This window comes from Mustelus asterias, chromosome 5, assembly GCF_964213995.1.
Source record: "Mustelus asterias chromosome 5, sMusAst1.hap1.1, whole genome shotgun sequence".
Taxonomy (NCBI): Eukaryota; Metazoa; Chordata; class Chondrichthyes; order Carcharhiniformes; family Triakidae; genus Mustelus; species Mustelus asterias.
This window is the reverse complement of record NC_135805.1, coordinates 24,008,775-24,033,546: the sequence shown is the minus strand read 5'-3', so window position 1 is coordinate 24,033,546 and position 24,772 is coordinate 24,008,775.

The following is a 24,772-nucleotide window of genomic DNA, read 5'->3' as shown; positions in this document are numbered from 1 at the left end:
GGCCTCGGGTCACTGTCTGTGTGGAGTTTGCACATTCTTCCCATGTCTGTGTGGGTTTCCTCCGGGTGCTCTGGTTTGCTCCCATACTCCAAAAATGTGCGGGTCACGTTGATTGGCCTCATTAAATTGCTCCATAGTGTCAGGGGGATTAGCAGGATAAATATATGGGATTACGAGGGTAGGGCCTGGGTGGGATTGTTGTTGGTGCAGACTCGGTGGGCCAAATGGCCTCCTGCACTGTAAGGATTGTATGATTCTATGAATCCCTTCATCCAACTTATTTATATAAATTGTAAATACTTGAAGGACCAACATGGATTCCTGTGGAACACCCCTAATTACATCCTATCAATGAGAAAAAGATGCATTTATAGCTACCCTCTGTTTCTTGTTAGCTAGCTAATTGCTGTGGGATAGAACATAGAACATAGAAAGCCACAGCACAAACAGGCCCTTCGGCCCACAAGTTGCGCCGATCACATCCCCACCTCTAGGCCTATCTATAGCCCTCAATCCCATTAAATCCCATGTACTCATCCAGAAGTCTCTTAAAAGACCCCAACGAGTTTGCCTCCACCACCACCGACGTCAGCCGATTCCACTCACCCACCACCCTCTGAGTGAAAAACTTACCCCTGACATCCCCCCTGTACCTACCCCCCAGCACCTTAAACCTGTGTCCTCTCGTAGCAACCATTTCAGCCCTTGGAAATAGCCTCTGAGAGTCCACCCTATCCAGACCCCTCAACATCTTGTAAACCTCTATCAGGTCACCTCTCATCCTTCGTCTCTCCAGGGAGAAGAGACCAAGCTCCCTCAACCTATCCTCATAAGGCATGCCCCCCAATCCAGGCAACATCCTTGTAAATCTCCTCTGCACCCTTTCAATGGCTTCAACATCTTTCCTGTAATGAGGTGACCAGAACTGCGCGCAGTACTCCAAGTGGGGTCTAACCAGGGTCCTATAAAGCTGCAGCATTATCTCCCGACTCCTAAACTCAATCCCTCGATTAATGAAGGCTAGTACGCCATACGCCTTCTTGACCGCATCCTCCACCTGCGAGGCCGATTTAAGAGTCCTATGGACCCGGACCCCAAGGTCCCTCTGATCCTCTACACTGCTAAGAATGGTACCCTTCATTTTATACTGCTGCTCCATCCCATTGGATCTGCCAAAATGGATCACCACACACTTATCCGGGTTGAAGTCCATCTGCCACTTCTCCGCCCAGTCCTGCATTCTATCTATGTCTCGCTGCAACTTCTGACATCCCTCCAAACTATCCACAACACCACCTACCTTGGTGTCGTCAGCAAACTTACCAACCCATCCCTCCACTTCCTCATCCAGGTCATTTATGAAAATGACAAACAGCAAGGGTCCCAGAACAGATCCCTGGGGCACTCCACTGGTCACTGACCTCCATGCAGAGAAAGACCCCTCCACAGCCACTCTCTGCCTTCTGCAGGCAAGCCAGTTCTGGATCCACAAGGCAACAGCCCCTTGGATCCCATGCCCTCTCACTTTCTCAAGAAGTCTTGCATGGGGGACCTTATCGAACGCTTTGCTGAAGTCCATATAGACCACATCCACCGCTCTTCCTTCGTCAATGTGCTTGGTCACATTTTCAAAGATAGTTCTCTGAAGTTTGGCACAAGTCCGTATACGTTAATGGCAAGGGCTTTGCAGTGTTAACTGGGTAGGGTGTGCCTCTAAAAACAAACTGACAGTCAGAAAAAGACCAGCTGGCTCATTAAACCTGACCCATGGTGCATCATGACTAAACACATCCCCTGGTTATACCAAATTGGTTATCTGGAATAACTTATCATTAGGATTGTTATCCAAGCCTTTAACTATTTTATAGGCCTCTATCAGATCTCCTCTAAGCCTATTCTGTTTTAAGGTAAATAGACTAAGGTTCTTGAGTCGATCTGAGTAACTGAGGTTCTTTAATCTGGAAACTATTCTTGCAGCTCTCCTCTGGAACATCTCCAGGATCATTCTATGGGCCACAGTGTTGGACCAAAACTAGATGTAATACTCCAGATACAATCTGACCAGTGAAATGTATAATGTCTAAATTACATGACTTGACAAAATTGTCAATTACTCTTGAATTAGTGGCAGTTAAATTGGAAAACATAAAATTTTACAGCTATTTGGCTGAACTGTTGTTTGCCAGTCTTCATGCTTCAACAAATCCCCTCCATCTGACCTCTTCTACCACTATCATATTCTTTTACTCCTTTCTCCCTCGTGTGCTTATCTAGTTTCCCTTTAAAGATAATTTTATTATTTGCCTCAACTCCTCGTGATAGTGCGTTCCACATTCTGATCACTTATTGGATAAGAAAAGTTTTCCTGAATTCTTTATTGCATCTATTATATTATGGAAGTCTTGTAGTGCAGTGGGAGCATCTCTGCCTCTGAACTAGAAGCTCCAGGTTCAGGTGCCACTCCAGGACTTGATGGACAAAAAAGATGCATACATGATGCAGCCAAAAAGATTGAGTATTAATTTGTGTATCCTCCCAACATACGCCAATAGTGGGTGGTAAGGGTGGGAGAGATTTCTGGTCAATCATGTGATGGAAAGAAAATTGGAGCCTCAACCTTTACTGTTCATAGCTCCAAACTGCAGCATGCATGTAAGTTTCCTTGGGGCGCCGGTTAGCTTGGATGGCTGGTGTGGATCAGATTGTGTGCTATCAACTGCATGGAGCCTGACCCTTGTTCTAGCTAGGGTGGTACGGATCCTGCTTTCTTGCCCTAGCCATGGTGGAGGTTGTGGTGCCAAAGGTTGGACCTGCCTTTGGGCAGAGAACTGAAGAATATCAATTGTATTTTTATATCCTTGACTGTAGTGTCTTAAATACGTTAGGGGTTGTGGGTTTAATAAAAGAGAAGTACATGGTTTGCACATGTAGATTCAAACAACAGAACATGTTTTATTGAAGAACTACTCTCTCTGCACTGCACAAAGTACAAAACTGAAAGTAAAATGACAGCCTAAGCACACACCCGAATTAGATCAATATCAAATCATGTGATCAGCTCTTAAAGCAATCATGCACCACTTTTAAATATATAACATCCTTTCCTCTCTACTTCTGTGGTCATGACAACAAATTACTACTATGTTATACATAGATAGGATCAATAATACTCTAGACACAATATTATGCATTATTAATACACAGTCGATAGGAAAATTGATCATGAAGCCACCTATATCTGGTTGTATATGCCATTCTGGCATATGGTCCTTGACTCTAGAAGTATGATTTGGAACTTCAGTAGACGTTTCTCCGCTTGGAACTAATTTGGTATCATTCTAACTCAGTATAGTAGCTAATACACAGCCATCAGGCAACTCAGATTCAACTCTTCCGTAGTAGTATTCACAACACTAGGAAGTAAAGAAGTTGGTATTTCTGGAGATTATCCTGAGAAATCATTTTGAGACGATAACAAATGGTCAGTCAAACTAGTTCATTTTTGGTTTGAACTGTGTAAGAAATTAGACCTGTTTTTGCTAAAACTGACTGACACCCATTTCTCACTCGTGGCATAATTGTTGAAGTGAGTGCTGTTTTAACTTCATGTCTTGTCTAGCAGCTTGAGATTGTTGTTGTTGCTCTACTATCTCTGAAATTTTTTAGAGGTAATAATAAATTAGTAATGCATGTGATGAATAGCGTTTCTGTAAGATGACAAAAAGTTATTCACATAATGTGAGAATGAACCTTGCTCTTTTGAAGCTTTTAAAGTATACTTCAAGGATTGTACAAATCTTTCAGCTCATCTGTTGGTTGATTGTAGAATCAGAGAATCCCTACAGTGCAAAAGGAGGCGTTCGGCCCATCAAGTCTGCACCAACAAGGGTGAACAGTGGGAAGCTTTTTCCCAGGTCGGAGGTGACGATCACGAGGGGTCACGGGCTCAAGCTGAGAGGGGCGAAGTATAACTCAGACATCAGAGGGACGTTTTTTACACAGAGGGTGGTGGGGGCCTGGAATGCGCTGCCAAGTAGGGTGGTGGAGGCAGGCACGCTGACATCGTTTAAGACTTACCTGGATAGTCACATGAGCAGCCTGGGAATGGAGGGATACAAACGATTGGTCTAGTTGGACCAAGGAGCGGCACAGGCTTGGAGGGCCGAAGGCCTGTTTCCTGTGCTGTACTGTTCTTTGTTCTTTGTTCTTTGAAGGGGGGGAGGTTTAACACAGATATCAGAAGGACATATTTCACACAGAGGGTCGTGGGGGCCTGGAATGTGTTGCCGGGCAAGGTGGTGGAGGCGGACACACTGGGAACGTTTAAGACTTATCTAGACAGCTATATGACCGGAGTGGGAATAGAGGGATACAAAAGAGTGGTCTAGTTTGGACCAGGGAGCGGCGCGGGCTAATTGTTCCTTGTTTCTCGTTTCAAGGCTTCATTCTATGATCATCTTGCTGGTGCCAGTACAGAGCGAATTCATATGGTGTTCATGGAAGTGGAAATGACTAGGGTTGGGAAGCATTTTCCGATCAGGGCCATTGTGATCTCCTGGACTCGTTTCGATCGCCTCAGGGGGTCGGAGAGGAATTTCCCAGATTTTTTTTTTTCCCCATATTGGCCCTGGGGTTTTTCACTCTGGGTTTTCGCCTCTCCCTGGAGATCACATGGTCTGGAATGGGGAGGTGGGGGTGAGTTAATAGGTTGTAATGAACAAAGCATCGTAGCTGTGAGGGACAGCTCGGTGGATAGGATATTGGTATGTAGATAGGCTGGAAAATTGGGCGGGGATCCTGGATTCAGGATTCAATCCTGGACCGGGGAGCGGCGCGGGCTTGGAGGGCCGAAGGGCCTGTTCCTGTGCTGTATTGTTCTTTGTTCTTTGTTTTTGTTCAACTCTCCGACAGAGCATTTTACCCTGTAACCCCATGTATTTATCCCATAATCGCCCCTAAATTACACATCTTGGGACACGAAGGGGCAATTTAGTATGGCCAATCCACCTAACCTGCACATCTTTGGAATGTGGGAGGAAACCAGAGCACCCAGAAGAAACCCACGCGGACACAGGGAGAATGAGCAAACTCCACACATAGTCACCCGAGGCTGGAATTGAACCTGGATCACCGGTGCTGTGCGGCAGCATGCCACCATGCTGTCCCATAAGATGAATGATAAGCTGCGGATTTTATATGCTGAATACCATTTACTTTGAGATAAACTTTTGTGAAGCAAATTGTGAACCATTATTGCGAACAATCTGTTGTGGTTTATCATATCTTGCAAAAACTTGGGCAAGATTTTCAATGGTTTGTTCAGATGTAGTAGATCTCATAATTTTTGGCCACTTTGAATATGCATTAGTTATGACTAAGAACACAGAACTCTCAAACAAACCAGCAAAATCTACATGTAATGGTTGTCATGGCATTTTAGGTCATTTCCAAGAATGTAAACGCGAAAACGGCAGTATATTTCCTATTCGTGCACAGGACTGACACTGTCTCACTTTTTCTTTCATCTGATGATTCCAGACCAAAAATAACTATGTGCTAATTCCTTCATCTGGACTTTACCGGGATGTCTTTCATGTGGTTATTCAAAAACTCTTCCATGCAGACGAGGAAGAATGATCCCTTGGATTCCCCACAATAGACACCCATCTTGCACGGCCAACTCAAGCTTTCTTGACACATATATTTTAAAATCAGGATGCAGACGATGCATTCCAGCTATTGTTCCTTTCTATACCATATCCATCAGCTTCTCCATCACGGGATCTTTTCTGGTATGTCTGAAGTTGAGAAGCTGTCACGGGCAAATAATCTACTAGCAAAAAATAAAGAATATTAGCAAAACTAGTTGGCGGTATCTGCTCAATAAGTAAAGCTAAGCATGATAATGCATCAGCATTAACATTGCACTCTGATTGATACTTCATACCATAGGAATGCACAGATGAGATCAGTGACCATCGTGGCAATTGGCTAGCAGCTAACAACTGTATTCCTTTATATGGCCCAAAAAATTGTAGCTAAGGGTCGACGATCAGTCAATAATGTGGAATGATGACCATATAAATAATGATGAAATTTTTGTACATCAGAAATTATACACAATGCTTTTTCTAGCTGAGCATAGTTAGATTCAGCATTAGCCAGAATACAGGAAGCAAAAGCTATTGGTTGTTATTCTCCCGAAGGCATAATATGTGAATCTACTGCATAAGGTGAAGTGTGCAAACAAGCAGTAATGGTAGCTTCAGATTAAAATGAACCAATACTTCAGACTTCTGCAAAGCATCTTTGACATTCTTATATGCTTTCTCACATTCTGTTGTCCATTCCCAAGACTGTTTCACACAATTGTGCATTGGCTTCAATAAAGTAGCTAAATTAGGAACAAATTTGCCTTAATAATTTACTAATCCTGAAAAGGATCTCAATTGTGTCACATTCATCAGATGTGGTGCTTCTAAAATAGCGTCCATCTTCTTGGGTGCTTTATGTAGGTTTTACTATCAATCACGTGACTCAACTACTGGACTGACATCTGGAAAAAGTCACTTTTTTTTCTTGATATCTAGACCATATGCTTGAAGATGTTCCAGTACTCTTGTTCACTGGACCCTGTAATCAGAATATCATCCCCATAACATTGTATACCAGAGGGTCCACTTAAAGTCTGATCCATTGATATTTGGAACAGGGGTGGTGTGGATGTTATTCCAAAAGGTAATGTTTTATAATGAAAAAAGACCTTTATGAGAGACAGTGGTAAGCAATTGTTAAGATTTAACAACTATATTCATCTGTAAATACGCTTGTGAAAGATCAATCATTGATGGGCAATGGGCAATAAATGCTGGCCAGCCAGCGATGCCCATGTCCCATGAATGAATTTTAAAAAATCTTGCTGTATATCTGAAAACCCAGCAAACAAATCTTCAATTAAAGGAAACAGATATCGAACAGCACACAACACTGGATTTATGGTTGTTTTAAAATTGCCACAAATACGAACTGAACCATCTGGTTTCATGACAGGCAGGATAGGAGTAGCCCAGTCACTTACTGTAACCAGTTTTAACACACCAGTTGAGCAACTATTTCCTGTGGTGAGCAGAAACAGGTAATGTGATGGAGGTGGAAGTAGGTGCATTTATGGAGAGGATTATGAGATAAGTAGCATGTAAGTTGCAAGGTCAGTTCGGCATAAGCGAGTGCAAAATCAGCATGATTGTGCCCTGTTTGCTGTTCTTGTCTCAACAAGATATCCGTGAGTGGAATTCCTTTCACAGGTTTCTGACACCCTGCCAAGTGAAACAACGGGTGGAATTTTCTAATCCCCCCCCTCCGCGGCATGCTTTCTGACGGAGGAGGTGGTTTGCCATTCTGGTCCCGCTGGTATCTATAATGTTTTGTGCAGCTCCCTCATCCTGTCGCTGGGGAACCTGCCATGCAGGGTCACCTTCAGCACGACCAGAAGATCCGGTTTCTGGTTCTTTGCACTGGTCTTTCTGATGCAGAACTGTTCCATGCCATAGCAGTCAAGGGTGGAAACTATATTGAAGACAGATAGACATGGATCTCAGCAAAATACAGTTTCTCAACAACAGAAAACATAGCAAAATGTGACTTTGCTACATCAACAGACATTACTGGTTGATGTCCCATATCCATGTGCAAACAGATGAATGCAACAGAATTCTTTATTCATCCTTCTCAAGCAAACTTTTGTCTGGTGGCTCACATTGGCTCAGACTTCCAAAACTCATTTCATGTAAAATCCTTACAACCATCAGAGAAAGAGACAGAGGTTTCCTCTCATCTGCTTGATTTGAGTTTAAAGGTAAAGGTGTAATTTAAAACTGTACACCCAAATTGTTAATGATTGGAGACGTTCCTTCTGGGATAGAGTCATAGAGGTTTACAGCATGGGAACAGGCCCTTCGGCCCAACTTGCCCATGCTGCGCTTTTTAAAAAAAAAACCCTAAACTAATCCCAATTGTCCACATTTGGCCCATATCCCTCTATACCCATCGTCCCCATGTACTATCTAAATGCTTTTTAAAAGACAATAATTGTATCCGCCTCTACTACTACCTCTGGCAGCTTGTTCCAGACACTCACCACCCTCTGTGTGAAAAAATTGCCCCTCTGGATACTTTTGTATCTCTCCCCTCTCACCTTAAAGCTATGCCCTCTAGTTTTAGACTCCCCTATCTTTGGGAAAAAATATTGACTATCTAGCTGATCTGTGCCCCTCATTATTTTATAGATCTCTATAAGATCAACCCTCAGCCTCCTACGCTCCAGAGAAAAAAGTCCCAGTCTATCCAGCCTCTCCTTATAACTCACTCCATCAAGTCCCGGTAGCATCCTAGTAAATCTTTTCTGCACTCTTTCTAGTTTAATAATATCCTTTATATAATATCCAGCAAGGATAGATGGTCTGGAATGTGCTGAAGATCTGGATGTTCTTAAATGTCAAGAAAAAAATCTTGTACTGAGCCATTAAAGTAAAATAACAACACGGCACCCCAGAATTCTAGAAAGGAAAGGTCAGAGTGTCAAGCAATCCTTTAGGTCGGAGAAATACAGTAAATGGTCTTTTTAACAAGTTATCATTTAAGAAGGTATACACATGGTGGAAGGCAGCAGCAGTGAAGCAGTGCACTGGTTATATAGCAAGTTATAGCATAGAGATGCAAACGGCCAGCTTATTGGTCACCATTCCTAATGCAGCAAATTACTGACCTTGCAAACAATCCCAGGAAAACATTCCAGGTCAAGGAAGCGCTAGTTCTCCTGAAAGTCAGCTGAACGGTGGCAAAAGCACAATGCTGGAGTGAAGAACGTGAAAAAAGAAAAAAATCTACCAGGGGAAAAATGAATTTGGAAAACAATTTATTCAGGGTTAACACATGCCAGCTGGTCTCATATATAACCTGATTGTCATAAAGACTTGGGGCTAAATCTGTAATTTTATCTTGTTGAGAACAAAATAAATAATCTATCAAAACCTGAAAAAACAATTTCCAAGGGGAAGAAGTCTTTTGTTAAAAAAAACACTCTTATCTCACCTCAACAGTTCAATTTGAGTTTCCTGTGTTATTCAAAAGTTGAGCCCCAAAATAAACTCGCTGTGTTAACTCACGTAATCTCTCTTCATTGTGAATGATTGCAATCAGAGTCAGCAGTAATAGTCTCCCTGCAGGGCTCTCAGCTTGAGGTCATCCTGCTGCTTGTTTCTCCCTGATACAATGTCAATACAAAGGCTGGGTTATTCTGCTGATGATAAACCTGTCCATACTATGCAAGAGATCATCTGAACACTGGATTTACCAAATCCAGGCCACTTGAAACAAAGTTTAGAACATCATTCACATCATCGCTTATAATTTTTAGACATTTCCTTTTGCCATTTATTTTAAACTTAGAAGTTTGAGCTTCTCTGTTATAATAGGAATTTTGTAAAATTTCTCATAAAATTGTAGTGAGCTGGGTGATAGCATGTCATCCTTTTTTTACCGGTCTGCATTGCTGCCCACAGCTTGCTTACAAAATCCAGTCTCACCCTGGGTCTCTGCAAGGCTTTCTTTGCTGACAGTGGAAGACGATGCAGCAGAATGGACATGAAAGCCTTCCCCACACTGTACAGAAGGGATATACTCCCATAGTATATGATGATCTATCAGAACTGATCTATCAGCCTTCTTGAAAAGTGAAACAATGGCATTTCAGAAGTCGGGGTAGTACCTCTTCAATGATTTTTGTAAAAATGTCTAAAGGTTTGAGTGAGAGTTCGTGACCACCAGCTTCATGGATCTGTGTAAGAATGTTGTACAGATCACAGACCTTGTTGTTCTTCATCTGTTGATGAGCCTATAATCCCTACAGTGGAGAAGGAAGCCATTCAACCCAACGAGCCTGCACCAACAACAATCCCACCCAGGTCCTATCCCTGATGTATTTACCCTGTTAATCCTCCTGACACTAAGGGGCAATTTAGCAAGGCCAATTCACCTAACCCGCACATTTTTCAGGTGTGGGAGGAAACCGGAGCACCCGGAGGAAACCCACACGGACACGTGGAGAACATGCAAACTCCACACAGTCACCCGAGGCAAGAATGGTACCTCAGCAAATATTGGCAACATACCCAAATTTTATCTCTCAAACTTCTGAGGGATTGTTTTGATGGTTTTTCTGGTACTGTTGACCCCTGATTGAGAAAGTTCTGGTAGCGCTCCTTCCAATAGTCTTTGCCTTTGAGAAGGGTAGTGCTGTCTTCAGCTAGGAGAGTGGAGGGACCCTTTGCTTTTGGTCCATACATGATCTTGATGGCCTAGAAGAAGTTGTAAATGTCATGCAGATCTGCATAACATTGAATTTCAGCCAGTTCCACTCAGCACTTGATCTTATTACAACCTTGGTCCAAACATGGACAAAATGACTGAACTCGAGCGGTGAGGTGAGAGCGACTGCCCTTGACATCAAGGCAGCATTTGACAGAATGTGGCATCAAGGAGCCCAGGCAAAATTGAAGTCAACGGGAATCTGGAGGAAAAGTCTCTGGCGCAAAGGAAGATGGCTGTAGTTGTTGGGGGTCAGTTGGCTCAGCTGCAAAACATTGCTGCAGGATTCCTCAGGTTAGCGTCCCAGGACCAACCATCTTCAGAAGCTTCATTGATGACCTTCCTTCCAACATAAGATCAGAAGTGTGGATTGTGCAATCATTAGCAAACATGTTCAGTATCATTCGCAACTCTTCAGATACTGAAGCAGTCAATGTGCATTTGCAGCAAGACTGGACAATATTCAGGATTGAGCTGATAAGTGGCAATAACATTTGTATCATGCAGGTGCCAGAGAATGACCATCACCAATAACGGAGAATCTAACCATCTCCACTTGAAATTCAATGGCATTACCATTGCTGAATTCCCCCACATCAACATCCTGGTTGTCACCATTGACCAGAAATTGAACTGGACCAGTCACATAAATACTGTGGCTACAAAAGCAATTCAGAGGCTGGGCAATTTTACAACTTACCTCCTGAGTCTTCAAAGTCTGCCCATTAGATGAGTGCAGGTCCAACAACACTGAAGAAGCTCAACACTATCCAGGACAAAGCAGTTTGCTTGATTAGTGTCATATCCACCACCTCAAACATTCACTCTTGTTATAACCTGGTTGATAAGCAGCAACGTTTCTTTAAAAAGTAGACTAAATTTGAAATCCCAGGATAAGAGAATAAAGCCCAAGTAATTCATGGCTTTAAACAACCAAAAGAGTTTTTAATGTCCAAGAGTCACCAGTGCAAACACTATGGGCGATTTTCTCAGCCCACTGCGCTGCTTTTGTAGCGCAGCGGGCCGGGAGATTCCAGCGGAGGGCATTTTGCGGGCTCCCCGCTGGGTGCCATGGCCTCCGTGCATCTTAATACAATTTAAATATCGTTAGCAGACCCAGGACTGAAGTCTCCGGGCCCACTAGCGTCTGCTGTGTTTGTGCAGTTCTAGTATTTTACTCCATTACATAATTGCAGGCAGTAGAGGACGTAGTGGCCGGGACCAAAGATGTTTCTCAAACAGTCATTAAAGATGTTTTCCCAATAATTTTGCAAATGCAGTTGTAAGAAAACAGACAAACCCATCTCCGAACCAATAAAAAAACATACATTACACCGAGAGGTGGGAAATGGGGGAGCCATCCTACCACCTGCCTCCTATCTGTATCACGGAAGCAAAGAATGCTGTAAATATTCAACAAGTTAGGTTGCTTCTATGTGGAAAGATCTTAATTTCCTGATGAGCAAAGTACATGTTATTTTCAGTAGAAAGAGCAAAATGAGAGCTTCATGATATGGTTCTCTGGTAGTTAATGATGGGTACAATAGGTTGAGAACAACGTCATTACGAACATGATGGGCCAAGTGGCCTCTTTATGTGCAATGAAATTTCTACGATTCCAGGATCATCAGGAACCAACAGTTTTTATGTGCCCTCCTACTTTCCCATCTCCGACAGCTCTAGAGCCTCCCACTTGAGAACTTTGAATGTTTCTTTTCCAAGATTTGAGATAGTAAAGAGAACATGGCATGATAAAACTTTCTTTTGGGTGTCATGGACAATCTTGCCTTTGAAATGAAAGCAGAAGAGACCTTATGTTGCAGTGACACACAGTAATACACATTTATTAGTATGGAGCCTGTGTTCAGTGTGTGCAAGCAGGGATTTTTGTGGCACATGCATATAATAACGTGAATGAAGGAACACTTGTAGTTAAAGGCTGAGGATGTAAAGGGCACTGCATGATATTATGGCATTGCATGATATGCAATTTAAAAAGTTTTGCACAGTGATTGTAAATGATGGACATTCTTGGTAAAGTGTACACTTGGAAGGTACAGCTGATAACTTTTGTCTGACCTGGTGAGGTAACTAAATGTTTTTGAATTTGAGTGCTCATGGTTTGGAATAGTCAAGTTTACATTCCCTGGTTTCATCATCTCCTTCTGTCCCAGGTAACTGTCATTACAATAAAAGCAAAATACTGCAGATGTTGGAAATCTGAAATAAAAACAGAAAATGCTGGATAAACTCAACAGGTCTGGCAGCATCTAGGGAGAGAGAAATAGGGTCAAAGTTTCGAGTCCATTTGATTCTTCTACAGAACAGTGCTGTATCAGTTATCCAGCATTTTCTGTTTTTAACTCATTATAGACTTGTGCCATCAATGCAAATGAAAGTGTATCCATCCTGTGTCCAATTTGCTGAAGTAAAACTTATGCTGTTGTACGAGAGAATCCTCTCTGGCTGACTTGACAGATATTATTTAAATCAAGTTTATTCAGTGTACCAAAAGCAATATGCAGATACCTGCCCATGCAGGCCTTTAAATCCATTAACAGCATGTTATTTCCTGCCCCCTAAGAGGTGGGTTCCTTATCAGATACCTTTGTGCTGCCTAAAATTCACCCAAACTATTAAAGGTAAAGGTGATCAGTGAGGTCAGAATTCATGACATCAATTGGAAAAGGTTCCTACCGGGATTGTGCATGTAAGCTACGACTCTCACCAACTTTTACAGATGCACCATAGAAAGTATTTGGTTGTATCACAGCTTGGTATGGCTCCTGCTCTGCCCAAGACCACAAGGAACTACAAAAGGTCATGAATGTAGCCCAATCCATCACGCAAATCAGCTTCCCATCCATTGACTCTGGCTACACTTCCCTCTGCCTCGGCAAAGCAGCCAGCATAATTAAGGACCCCACACACCCTGGACATTCTCTCTTCTACCTTCTTCCGTCGGGAAAAAGATACAAAAGTTTGAGGTCACGTACCAACCGACTCAAGAACATTTCTTCCCTGCTGCTGTCAAGACTTTTGAATGGACTAACCTTGCATTAAGTTGATCTTTCTCTACACACTAGCTATGACTGTAACACTACATTCTGCACTCTCTCGTTTCCTTCTCTATGAACGGTATGCTTTGTATAATGTGCAAGAAACAATGCTTTTCACTGTATGTTAATACAGGTGACAATAATAAGTCAAATCAAATCAAAAATCAAAGAAGATTTGACCTTTTAACCATATGCATTACCCAAGGGTCATCTAATCAATTAAGTGCAAACATCTTGTTATGTTTTTGTTTTGCATTTTGTATGTATGTGTTTGATTTGTAGCTCTTATTAAGAGATACATATTCCAATTTTCTTTAACTTGGTCGCTCTAATTTCAACTCTTTTGTATTTGAATTGATTAGCTTTTTTGAAGCCATCAGAGTGGGAAATAGGTAGGCATTAATGGACTTCAGGAACCTGTCAATTTTAGACATTTTAGCAATAAAAATGTGTCAAAATTAGATTGGTGAAGCTCTCCATCATTCTTCCAATCTGAATTCTATATCTATCAACCCTGCTTCTACCAGAACACAAGCCAATCCTCTTTCCCGATTGGTGTATGCAAATGCCACAAGGAAGATAAAGTTTAGTTTATTTATTAGTGTCACAAGTAGGCTCACATTAACACTGCAATGAAGTTACTGTGAAAATCCCCTAGTCGCCGCACTCCAGCGCCTGTTTGGGTGCACTGAGGGAGAATTTAGCATTGCCAATGCACCGAACCAGCACGTCTTTCGGGCTGTGGGAGGAAACCGGAGCACCCGGAGGAACCCATGCAGACACGGGGAGAACGTGCAGACTCCACACAGACAGCGACCCAAACTGGGAATTGAACCCAGGTCCCTGGCACTGTGAAGCAGCAGTGCTAACCACTGTGCCACCATGAAGATGAGGTCTGCATAGCTGCCTCATTTCTCTCATACTGCCTATCCCCTGACTGTCTCAGGATTCTGTTAGGGGAAAGGACACATATCGGGTAGGGATTCCATTTGTGGTCTGCTCTCCGTTTTCTTAAGTCACATATACTGACTTTTATTTAGGCCTATTCCTCTTGGGGACCCTTCTGCCACTTCTAAAGAATCACTGTCTCTTTAAGTGCGACAGTGACAGAATTTTGCGTCATGATATTAGTGGGCTATTACCTTGTTGGTATGAATCCAGCCTGTAGTTCACCAAATAGTCTCCAAGATAAGCCAGATTTTTGGCAGGGTCAAAGTGGCAACTGAAAGTTTCGCTCCAATGCCATACCTTTAGCAAGAGGCAAATCCAGCTGCTTGTATCTGGTCCACTTCACATTACAGTTTATAACAATAAATGTTTGCAATTTTCTATCTTAAGTCAACTTCAGTAACATATTTATCTTACTGCCTTTCAAATTCAAAGAAGATCATGTTATACACCAGTAACTGAAATATAATAGAATCACTGTGCTCACTAATAATTATCACTGGTTGATTAATAATAAGATGCTAGATCTCTTTAAAGAATTTACTTGTGTGGGTAAAGTTTATTCACGTGTACCAGGGGGAGTAGGTAATGAAGTTAAAATTTTAAAAGATACAGGAGCAAGTCAATCTTTGATAGTAAGAGATGAACAGTTATGTAATTTGGAAGGAGTATTGCCAAAAACGGTGGTAATATGTGGAATTCAGGGTGAGAAGAGTTGTGTTCCATTATATATAGTAAAGAAGGCTAATGGTATTTTGGCCTTCATAGCGCGAGGATTTGAATATAGAGGTAGGGATGTTTTGCTGTAATTAGGGTGTTGGTGAGGCCACACCTGGAGTAATGTGTACAGTTTTGGTGTCATTATCTGAGGAAGGATATCCTTGCTTTGAGGGAGCACAGCGAAGGTTTACCAGGCTGATTCCTGGGATGGCAGGTCTGTCAAATGAGGAAAGATTAAGTCGGTTAGGATTATATTCACTGGAGTTTAGAAGAGTGAGAGGGGATCTCATGGAAAGTTTTAAAATTCTAACAGGGTTAGACACGGTAGATTCAGAAAGAATATTCCCAATGGTGGGGGAGTCCAGAACTCGGGGTCATAGTTTGAGGATAAGGAGTAACCATTTAGAACAAAGAACAAAGAACAGTACAGCACAGGAAACAGGCCCTTCGGCCCTCCAAGCCTGTGCCGCTCCTTGGTCCAACTAGACTAGAACTGAGGTGAGAAGAAATTTCTTCACACAGAGGGTGGTGAATGTGTGGAATTCATTACCGCAGAATGTAGTTGAAGCCAAGATATTGTCTGTTTTCAAGAAGAAATTAGATAAAGTTCTTGGGGCTAAAGGGGTGAAGGGATAAAGGGGGAAGGGGGAGCAGGATATTGAATTCGAAGATCAGCCATGATCAGAATGAATGGTGGAGCAGGCTTGAAGAGCCGAATGGCCTTCTCCTGCTTCTGGTTTCTATGTTTCTATGCTTCTATCTAGATATTAGACCAGCAAAGGCATATCCCAGGTCATATGGAGTGAGGTAGAGGTGGCTAAGGGACTTCACTGGTGCACTCTGGGAGAAGTCGGACTAGCAACATCTACCAAGAAATGGGGGGCGAAAGATCTGGTGTCAAGGAGCGGTAAGCCCAAAGCACTACATTAATGTTTCCCTCCCTCCCTCCTCCTCTGACCAAAAAAAGAGACCACTGTGAGAAGGTAAAAGTGAAGGTAAGAGTTTTATAATTTTTCTTAAATAATTTAATTGGTGCTCGAAATGTCGGTCAGTGCGGTTAAGTGCTGCATTTGTGAGACTTCCAGCATCTCGGACAACTACGTCTGCAGGAAGTGCACCCAATTGCAGCTCCTTACAGACTGCATAGATAGGTTGGAGCAGCTGTTGGATGCACTTAGGAGCATGAAGGTGGCGGAAAGCGTCATAGATAGGAGCTTTAGAGACGTGGCCACACCCAAGGTGCAGGCAGATAGATGGGTGACCGCCAGAAGGGGCAGGCAGTAGTACAGGAATCCCCTGTGGTCATCCCCCTCTCTAACAAGTATAGCATTTTGGATACTGTTGGGGGCGATAGGCTATCAGGGGATAACAGCAGCAGCAGCCAAAGCAGTGGCACCACGGCTGGCTCTGTTGTTAAGCAGGGAGGGACAAAGAGCATTAGAGCAATAGTTATAGGGGACTCTATAGTTATGGGTGCAGATAGAACATAGAACATTACAGCGCAATACAGGCCCTTCGGCCCTCGATGTTGCGCCGACCTATGAAACCAATCTAAAGCCCATCTAACCTACACTATTCCAATATCATCCACATGTTTATCCAATGACCATTTAAATGCCCTTAATGTTGGCGAGTCCACTACTGTTGCAGGCAGGGCAGTCCACGTCCTTACTACTCTCTGAGTAAAGAACCTACCTCTGACATCAGTCCTATATCTATCACCCCTCAATTTAAAGCTATGTCCCCTCGTCCTAGCCATCACCATCCGAGGAAAAAGCCTCTCACTGTCCACCCTATCTAATCCTCTGATCATCTTATATGCCTCTATTAAGTCTTCTCTTAACCTTCTTCTCTCTAACGAAAACAGCCTCGAGTCTCTCAGCCTTTACTCATAAGACCTTCCCACCATTCCAGGCAACATCCTGGTAAATCTCCTCTGCACCCTTTCCAATGCTTCCACATCCTCCCTATAATGCGGCGACCAGAACTGTACGCAATACTCGAAGTGCAGCCGCACCAGAGTTTTGTACAGCTGCAACATGACCTCATGGCTCCGAAACTCAATCCCTCTACCAATAAAAGCTAACACACCGTACACCTTCTTAACAACCCTATCAACCTGGGTGCCAACTTTCAGGGATCTATGCACATGGACACCGAGATCTCTCTGCTCATCCACACTACCAAGTATCTTACCATTAACCCAGTACTCTGTATTCCTGTTACTCCTTCCAAAGTGAATCACCTCACACTTTTCCACATTAAACTCCATTTGCCACCTCTCAGCCCAGCTCTGCAGCTTAACTATGTCCCTCTGTAACCTGCAGCATCCTTCCGCACTGTCCACAACTCCACCGACTTTAGTGTCATCCGCAAATTTACTAACCCATCCTTCTATGCCCTCATCCAGGTCATTTATAAAAATGACAAACAGTGGCCCCAAAACAGATCCTTGCGGTACACCACTAGTAACTGAACTCCAGGATGAACATTTCCCATCAACCACCACCCTCTGTCTTCTTACAGCTGGCCAATTTCTGATCCAAACCACTAAATCACCCTCAATCCCATGCCTCCGTATCTTCTGCAATAGCTTACCGTGGGGAACCTTATCAAACGCTTTATTGAAATCTATATACACCACATCAACTGCTTTACCCTCATCCACCTCTTTGGTCACCTTCTCAAAGAACTCAATAAGGTTTGTGAGGCACGACCTGCCCTTCACAAAACCGTGTTGACTATCCCTAATCAAATTATTCCTTTCTAGATGATTATAAATCCTATCTCTTATAATCCTTTCCAAAACTTTGCCCACAACAGAAGTAAGGCTCACTGGTCTATAATTACCAGGGTTGTCTCTACTCCCCTTCTTGAACAAGGGGACAACATTTGCTATCTTCCAGTCTTCTGGCACTATTCCTGTAGACAATGACGACATAAAGATCAAAGCCAAAGGCTCTGCAATCTCCTCCCTCACCTCCCAGAGAATCCTAGGATAAATCCCATCCGGCCCAGGGGACTTATCTATTTTCACACTTTCCAGAATTGCTAACACCTCCTCCTTATGAACCTCAGTGCCGTCTAGTCTAATAGCCTGCATCTCAGTATTCTCCTTGACAACATTGTCTTTTTCCTGTGTGAATACTGACGAAAAATATTCATTTAGAAGCACAGATAGGTGCTTCTGTGGACATGAAAGAGACTCCAGGATGATATGTTGCCTCACTGGTGCCAGGGTCCAGGATGTCTCTGAACGGGCAGAAAGCATTCTGAAGGGAGAGGGTGAGCAGCCAGAGGTCGAGGTACATATTGGTACTAACAACATAGGTAGGAAGAGTGATGAGGTCCTGCAGGAGCAGTTTAGGGAGTTAGGTAGAACGTTAAAAAGCAGGACTTCTCGGGTTGTAATCTCAGGATTACTCCCTGTGCCATGTGCTAGTGAGGCTAGGAATAGGAAGATATTGCAGCTCAACACATGGCTAAACAGCTGGTGTAAGAGGGAGGGTTTCAGATATCTGGACCATTGGGGTCTCTTCCGGGGCAGGTGGGATCTGTACAAGAAGGACGGGTTGCACCTAAACTGGAAGGGCATAAATATTCTGTCCGGGAGATTTGCTGGTGTCACATGGGAGGATTTAAACTAGTTTGGCAGGGCGGTGGGAACCAAAGCAAAGGTGAATTAGCTGAAGGAGAACCAGAGAGTAGGGCCAGTAAGACTCAGAGAAACAGCAGGCAGGGTGGGATTGCTAATCAAAGAGGGTCTTTTGGACTGAAGTGCATTTGTTTCAATGTGAGAAGTGTAACAGGTAAGGCAGATGAACTTAGAGCTTGGATTAGTTTTACGAACTATGATGTTGTTGCTATTACAGAGACTTGGTTAAGGGAAGGACAGGATTGGCAACTTAACATTCCAGGATACAGTTGTTTCAGGTGGGACAGAGGGGGATGTAAAAGGGGTGGGGGAGTTGCACTACTGGTTAAGGAGAATATCACAGCTGTACTGCGGGAGGACACGTCGGAGGGCTCATACAGCGAGGCAATATGGGTAGAGCTCAGGAATAGGAAGGGTGTAGTCACAATGTTGGGGGTTTACTATAGGCCACCCAACTGCCGGTGGGAGACAGGAACAGATATGTAGGCAGATTTTGGCAAGGTGTAAAAGTAACAGGATTGTTCTAGTGGGAGATTTTAACTTCCCCGATATTGACTGGGACTCACTTAGTGCAAGGGGCGTGGATGGGGCAGAGTTTGTAAGGAGCATCCAGGGGGGCTTCCTGAAACAAGATGTAGATAGTCCAACTAGGGAAGGGGCCATACTGGACCTGGTATTGGGGAATGAACCCGGCCAGGTGGTCGATGTTTCAGTAGGGAGCAGTTCGGGAACAGTGACCACAATTCAGTAAGCTTTAAGGTACTGATGGATAAAGATAAGTGTAGTCCTCAAGTTAAGTTGCTAAATTGGGGGAAGGCTAATTACAACAATATTAGGCAGGAACTGAAGAATGTAGATTGGGGGCAGATGTTTGAGGGCAAATCAACATCCAGCATGTGGGAGGCTTTCAAGTGTAAGTTGATAGGAATTCAGGACCGGCATATTCCTGTAAGGATGAAGGATAAGTATGGCAAGTTTTGGGAATCTTGGATAACGAGAGATATTGTGAACCTAGTCAAAGAGAAAAATGAAGCATTTGTCAAAGCTAGGAGGCTGGGAACACATGAAGCAAGTGTGGAATACAAGTAAAGTAGAAAGAAACTTGAGCAAGGAGAAAGGAGGGCTACAAGGGGTCACAAAAAAGAATTGGCCAGCAGGATTAAGGAAAATCCCAAGGCTTTTTATACACATATAAAGAGCAAGAGGGTAGCCAGGGAGAGGGTTGGCCCACTCAAGGACAAGGGAGGGAATCTATGCGTGGAGCCAGAGAAAATGGGCGAGGTATTAAATGAGTAATTTGCGTCAGTATTCACCAAAGAGAAGGACTTGGTGGATGATGAGTCTGGGAAAGGGTGTGTAGATAATTTGAGTCATGTTGAGATCAAAAAGGAAGAGGTATTGGGGTTCGTGAGAAACATTAAGGTAGACAAGTCCCCAGGGCCTGATGGGATATACCCCAGAATACTGAGAGAGGCAAGGGAGGAAATTGCTGGGGCCTTGAGAGAAATCTTTGTATCCTCACTGGATACAGGGGAGGTCCCAGAGGATTGGAGAATAGCCAATGTTGTTCCTTTGTTTAAGAAGGGTAGCAAAAATAATCCAGATAATTACAGGCCGGTGAGCCTTACATCAGTGGTAGGGAAATTATTGGAGAGGATTCTTTGAGACAGGATTTATTCCCACTTGGAAATAAGTGGACATATTAGTGAGAGGCAACATGGTTTTGTGAAGGGGAGGTTGTGCCTCACTAACTTGATCGAGTTTTTCGAGGAAGTGACGAAGATAATTGATGAGGGTAGGGCAGTGGATGTTGTCTACATGGACTTCAGTAAGGCCTTTGACAAGATCCCTCATGGCAGACTGGTGCAGAAGGTGAAGTTGCATGGGATCAGAGGTGAGCTGGCTACGTGGATACAAAACTGGCTCGGTCAAAGAAGACAGAGGGTATCAGTGGAAGGATGCGTTTCTGAATGGAGGGCTGTGACAAGTGCCGTACGTCAGGGATCAGTGCTGGAACTTTTGCTGTTTGTAATATATATAAATGATTTGGAGGAAAATGTAACTGGTTTGATTAGTAAGTTTGTGGACGACACAAAGGTTGGTGGATTTGCGGATAGCGATGAGGACCATCAGAGGATACAGCAGAATATAGATCGGTTGGAAACTTGGGCGGAGAGATGGCAGATGGAGTTTAATCCGGACAAATGTGAGGTAATGCATTTTGGAAGGTCTAATACAGACAGGAAATATACAGTAAATGGCAGAACCCTTAAGAGTATTGATAGGCAAGGGATCCTTGTGTACAGGTACACAGGTCACTGAAAGTGGCAACGCAGGTGGAGAAGGTAATTAAGAAGGCATACGGCATGCTTGCCTTCATTGGCCGGGGCATTGAGTTTAAAAATTGGCAAGTCATGTTGCAGCTTTATAAAACCTTAGTTAGATTTACCAGATTTACCAGGATGTTGCCTGGTACGAAGGTTATTAGCCATGACAAGAAGTTGGAGAAACTTGGTTTGTTCACACTGGAATGACGGAGGTTGAGGAGAGACCTGATAGAAGTCTACAAGATTATGAGAGGCATGGACAGAGTGGATAGTCAGAAGCTTTTTCCCAGGGTGGAAGAGTCAATTACTAGGGGCCACAGCTTTAAGCTGCGAGGGGCAAGGTTTAAAGGAGATGTATGAGGCAGATTTTTTACACAGAGGGTGGTGGGGGGGTGCATGGAACTCACTGCCGCGGAGCTAGTGGAAGCGGAAATGGTCGTGACTTTTAAGGGGCTGGCCGGGTGGGGGAGCTGGAGATCGGGGCTGGCTGGGTGGGGGGCCGGGGACATTGGAGCTGGCTGGGGGGGTGATGGGGGAGAACATTGGGGCTTGCCTGGGGAAGTTCGTGAGGCCAGCGATCAGGGGGGTGGGTGGGGGTGCCAGAAGGCCAGTTGCGGGGCTGGCCAGCGATCGGGAGGCCGGCAATGTGGAGCCAGTGCGCATACATCAATCTTGGCACTGACAGATCGGCATATGCTCAGCGCTATGCTGCCGGCCTCTCCAGCGGGAATAGGCCCTGTCCCCTGATTTTCAGAGGGAATCCCGCTAGGGCACTCTGCAGTGCTCAGAGCATGGGAGATTCAATCTGAAAATCCCATTTAAAAAATCGGCAGGAGTTACTCACATTTTCATGCGAATTGGGGACTTAGAATTTTTTTGGGAGCATCCAGCTGCAAGTTGAGGTACCGTTGTGCCATGTGTTCTCACTTTTATACCATGAGTCAAAAAAACCTCTTAAAATATATTATGTTAAAAATGAATATAGTCTTATACTTATGATTCTCTGAATGAAACCTGACCCATCAGAGAAAGCTGTCAAATAAAGCAATGTTGTCCAATAGAAATCATTGACTGGTGCTACTTTCGTACAGCTTTAGCCACATGCGTTTATTTTTGTAGAAAATACTTAATATATATTTTTACTCAATAAACATCTCCTACAATTGATGCAAAACACTGCAGTCTCTCATCAACATTCTGACAAATTTATCAGACACAACTTACCTTAGTGCAGCTTCCAGAGTATTGTTCATAAGTTGCATGGAATACTTTGATTTCATCATAGTGGTTACTGAGAATACCAGACCAACTTTGCTCTTCTGGAATGCTGTTCGAGGCTACTTCTCCTTTCATACCATTACCCTACAGGAGCTGTCCGTTATTGTTTAGGGTTGTTTCTTCCTGCTGGCCTGGATCAGCTGTCAACAATCTAGCCTTTACTAACTTGTGCAAGCCAATATTGAGATAATATGCCCAACAATGGCGTCTATTGCTCATTTTTTAATTACTTACTCAAAATATAATTCATCATATTTGGATTCTTAATAAGTCACATGCAGCTGGTGGCAAACACTGGAATTAGATAGCATTGTTATACAGGGAGTCAGTTGGAAACTGGAACAGGATTTACTCTAAGCTACTTGTATGTACCATCTAGCAACTGGTCACAGAACAGCATTTAGATAAGACTGGGTGTTGGCTGACTGATCCTTTGTTCCCTTCACCATCAGGTCAGATTACCTGAAGGTGCTGGAAATATGGTTTGGCAAGACTGAGCAGCATGATTGCCAAGGTAAAGCAGGAACTGGGAATGTGGGAGCAATGCTCCCTCTCCATTGTGTGTAAGAACCTGGTCATCAGGTGTAGGGTACTCTCAGGGTTGCTGTACCAGGTGCAGCAGGTCAGGCCAATACCCTAATCCTCCGCCGCAGCAGACATCCGAGCCATCTTCAAGTTCACCTGGAGATCAAAGATGGATCATGTCCAAAGGGACACCATGCACAAATCTCTGGATAAGGGAGGAAAAAATGTAGCCAACACTGCTCTCATCCTCATGGCCATCTTTTTGTGCAGCTGCACCAGGCTGTGCATAAATCCATGGTACTCAAACACCAAAGGTCACTACGTACCGAGGTTCTACCGGTGTTGTGAAGGATGAATCTGGTCATGTTGCCGCGTAATTCTCCAAGTAGTTGGACTGTGCCGTATTACCCGTCCCTTGTGGAAATATTTGTTCAGAAAAACAAAAAAACCCAAAACAACGGAAGAAAGGAATGCTGCCTAATATAATCATCAACGTAAGCAGTGAGCGAGGGGGTCATTTACTTTCACATGCAAGAATATGTCTGTACAGAAACCTTTGCACAGCTTTATCTGGAAGCCCAGAAAGGTCCAATTTTTATTAATCTCCAAAGAACCATGAGAGAGAACCCAACCTGGCCTGCAATGTTGCATCTTAAAAAGATATTATTCAAACACACGGCTGGAATTCTCTGACCTCTCCCGCTGCTGTGAATAGAGGTTTGGCTGACTGCTAAAATCTCCATTCTTGCTGGCAGCGGTAGCGGGCCATACAAGAGTGTAGAATTCCAGTCATGATTTTTTTTGCTTTTTGTTATTCTGCTAATAAACTGCATGACGCATCACTGGAATTAATGTTTTCCTGTGTGTTTGTGGGAGTGAGTGTTTTTGTTGGGATCATATTTCGGGGTGTTTGTGTGAATGAACATTTATCTTTTCTTCTGATTTAAACTTAACAGAAAGCCTATTTTGTATCTATTATTAAAAGTCACATCCCACCTAAAAGGAATTTAAAAACACACCCTCTAATAATGTACACCTCGTTTTGAACAACTGAGAGATGATGGTAATGGGGAAGTGCTATCCCACTACCTCACCCTCATTCATAATACATTATTTGATTCGATTTGATTTATTATCCTCACATGTATTAGCATACAGTGAAAAGTATTGTTTCTTGCACACTATACAGACAAAGCATACCGTTCATAGGGAAGGAAACGAGAGAGTGCAGAATGTAGTGTTACAGTCATAGCTAGGGTGTCGAGAAAGATCAACTTAATGCAAGGTAGGTCCATTCAAAAATCTGATGGCAGCAGGGAAGAAGCTGTTCTTGAGTCGGTTGGTACATGATCTCAGACTTTTGTATCTTTTTCCCGACGGAAGAAGGTGGAAGAGAGAAAAAAAGTATAATAAAATTAACTTTTTACATAAACGCATGGTACTAACAAACTCTATTTTGTTCTATTCACTAAGAAGGGCATTCATGTCTTTATTATTGTTGAATTATCTTTACTCAATAAGTGATCCAAATTATTATTACTTATTTATTTTACATGTGAACATAAGAAATTGCAATATTTTAAAGATTGAGAGTACAAAATTGTTTATCAGAAATATTCTGTGAATAACTTCTATGTTACTGCTCAAGTGAAATGCTATCTAGTGGACATGCTAAGGCATGTGCACCTTGCACCCCAGTGAGCATCAAGAATGTGTTGTGTATAATTAAGAGACATTCCTGCTACTCTATAATGTTTCCTAAATGATATTTTCAGAAAAGAGGAAATGCTAGATAAGAATGTGACATGGTTTTCCAATCTCTGTTCACTTTGACTTCAAAGAAATTGGCTAATTCCACCGTGTGTCATACCAAGACTACCTTTCCATAAATAGAT